A 3579-nucleotide genomic window follows, 5' to 3' on the forward strand; every position below is an offset into this window, starting at 1 on the left:
GTGCGGCCATGCCCCCTTTCTTATAAGGCTGGCATCCCATTACCCGGAAGCAATTTCAGAGGTCACCTGTTACCCTTAAGGTATTTAAGTCTTCCTCCCCTAACAGGAGGCGCCTGAGCAACGATGTCTATAGTGCATTGCTAGTTCTCGGGTCCCTGTACGTTACTGTGTCAAGTCCTTGAACCAGTCTCATGCATCTAACCTCGTTCTCGTCCTAGAGCCTGCTCTCTACCACCTCTGTGCCGACACGCCTGAGCCATCACTGCTGTGCCGCCACATCAGAGCCTCTACCCTTGTGTCGACATACCTGAGCCGTCATCACTGTGCCGCCACATCAGGGCCTCTACTCTTGTGCCGACATGCCTGAGCCATCACCACTGTGCCACCACATCAGAGCCTCTACCCATGTGCCGACACACCTGAGCCATCACCGCTGTGCCGCCACATCAGAGCCTCTACCCTTGTGCCGACACGCCTGAGCCATCACTGCTGTGCCGCCACATCAGAGCCTCTACCCTTGTGCCGACATACCTGAGCCATCATCACTATGCCGCCACATCAGGGCCTCTACTCTTGTGCCGACATGTCTGAGCCATCACCGCTGTGCCGCCACATCAGAGCCTCTACCCTTGTGCCGACACACCTAAGCCATCACCGCTGTGCCGCCACATCAGAGCCTCTACTCTTGTGCCGACACACTAGAGCCGTCACCGCTGTGCCACCGCATCAGAACCTCTACCCTTGTGCCGACACGCCTGAGCCATCACCGCTGTGCCGCCACATCAGAGCCTCTACCCTTGTGCCGACACGCCTGAGCCATCACTGCTGTGCCGCCACATCAGGGCCTCTACTCTTATGCCGATATGCCTGAGCCATCACCGCTGTGCCGCCACATCAGAGCCTCTACCCTTGTGCCGACACGCCTGAGCCATAACCGCTGTGCTGCACATTAGAGCCTCCACCCTTGTGCCGACACACCTGAGCCATCATCACTGTGCCGCCACATCAGAGCCACTACCCTTGTGCCGAACACGCGTGAGCCATAACCACTGTGCCGCCACATCAGAGCATCTACCCTTATGTCGACACGCCTGAGCCATCACCTCTGTGCCGCCATATCAGAGCCTCTACCCTTGTGCTGATATGCCAGAGCCGTCACCGCTGTGCCGCCACATCAGAGCCTCTACACTTGTGCTGATATGCCAGAGCTGTCACCGCTGTGCCGCCACATCAGAGCCTCTACCCTTGTGCTGATATGCCAGAGCCGTCACTGCTGTGCCGCCACATCAGAACCACTACCCTGGTGCCGACACGCCTGAGCCATCACCGCTGTGCCGCCACATCAGAGCCTCTACCCTTGTACTGATACGCCAGAGCCGTCATCGCTGTGCCACTACTTCAGAGCCTCTACCCTTGTGCCGACACACCTGAGCCATCACCGCTGTGCCGCCATATCAGAGCCTCTACTCTTGAGCCGACACACTTGAGCGATCACCGCTGTGCCGCCACATCAGAGCCACTACCCTTCTGCCAGCACACCAGAGCCATCACCGCTGTGCCACCACATCAGAGCCTCTACCCTTGTGCCGACACGCCTGAGCCATCATCGCTGTGCCGCCACATCAGAGCCTCCACCCTTGTGCCGACACACCTGAGCCATCATCACTGTGCCGCCACATCAGAGCCTCTACCCTTGTGCCGAACACGCGTGAGCCATAACCGCTGTGCCGTCACATCAGAGCATCTACCCTTATGTCGACACGCCAGAGCTATCACCGCTGTGCCGCCACATCAGAGCCTCTACCCTTGTGCCGACACACCTGAGCCATCATCGCTGTGCCGCCACATCAGAGCCTCTACCCTTGTGCTGAACACGCGTGAGCCATAACCACTGTGCCGCCACATCAGAGCATCTCCTCTTATGTCGACACGCCTGAGCCATCACCTCTGTGCCGCCACATCAGAACCTCTACCCTTGTTGCGACACGTCTGAGCCATCACCTCTGTGCTGCCACATCAGAGCCTCTACCCTTCTGCCAACACACCAGAGCCATCACCGTTGTGCCGCCACATCAGAGCCTCCACCCTTGTGCCAACACACCTGAGCCATCACCGCTGTGCCGCCACTTCAGAGTCTCCACCCTTGTGCCGACACACCTGAGCCATCATCGCTGTGACGCCACATCAGAGCCTCTACCCTTGTGCCGACACGCCCGAGCCATCACCGCTGTGCCGCCACATCAGAGTCTCCACCCTTGTGCCGACACACCTGAGTCATCATCACTGTGCCGCCACATCAGAGCCTCTACCCTTGTGCCGACACGCCCAAGCCATCACCGCTGTGCCGCCACATCAGAGCCTCCACCCTTGTGCCGACATACCTGAGCCATCATCACTGTGCCGCCACATCAGAGCCTCCACCCTTGTGCCGACACACCTGAGCCATCATCGCTGTGCCGCCACATCAGAGCCACTACCCTTGTGTCGCCTCGCCAGAGCCATCACCGCTCTGCCACTATATCAGAGCCACTACCCTGGTGCCGACACGCCTGAGCCTCCATTGCTGTGCCGCCATATCCATGTTGTCCAGTGGGTCCACCCCCGGAGCCTCGCCGCCCCTCGGCAACCGTAACAAATATAATGGACACCTTACATCATGTCAAACCACTAAAATGCACACATCTGCCCGTGTCTTCTAGTGCATGCGCAGGATAGCAAGTAAAAATCTAATTTTTGTGCAGAAAATCTGCAGGTTTTAACTTTACAAAGTGTGAATATCGTCCTACCCCCAGGACACTGCCTGATAGTCCGGCCCTTATTGATCACGCTCGGTGCGTCCCTCTAATACCCCGTACACACATACACACTCCGGTGCTGTGTGTTATTAGTAATATCCCCTCCTTTACAGATACAATAATACAAGTATATGACTGAACACAGAGCAAAATAGGAAATGTCATCTGTGAGTGCGGCAGCGGTGTACAGAATACATCTGTGAGATGCAGAGAAACTCGGTAAAGGAGGGGTTAATTAACAACATTTTTCTATACAGCGATTAAATTGCTTGATTGTACAATTTTGATTGGATGATATCATAAATATGTATAATATATACCAGACCACAACAAAAATGGTGGCCTTGGCAACCAATCACAGATGCTGCAATGAGAAAATGAAAGTCTAACAGTGATTGGTTGCTGTCGGCAGCTGCTCCACCAACCAGGCTGCTCAGTGGAGATTCCTTTTGCTCATAGAAACCAATGAGCTTTCAGCTTTCACTTTACCAGAGGAGATTAGAGATGGCGTCGTCCTTTCGTTTTGCTTCACAGTTTTACACGTTTACTCCCTCGTCAATTCCAAACAATTCACAGTGAATGACTATATTACACTCATTACTCGGCTCTTTGTCTTCTTCAGTCTAGGTCTTACAATTCTTCCCAGTAACTTTATTATTTCTGTCTGTAGGAAATCTGGGGGGTAACCAAGATGGCTGCCCAGGGGATGTCAGCCAGCACTCCCTAACAAACATCATTACTGTATCCAATACCAGTCAGCAGTCTGCAAAAGATGGAAGACAAC

This window comes from Anomaloglossus baeobatrachus, chromosome 2 (genome assembly GCF_048569485.1).
Source record: "Anomaloglossus baeobatrachus isolate aAnoBae1 chromosome 2, aAnoBae1.hap1, whole genome shotgun sequence".
In the NCBI taxonomy this organism is placed as follows: domain Eukaryota; kingdom Metazoa; phylum Chordata; class Amphibia; order Anura; family Aromobatidae; genus Anomaloglossus; species Anomaloglossus baeobatrachus.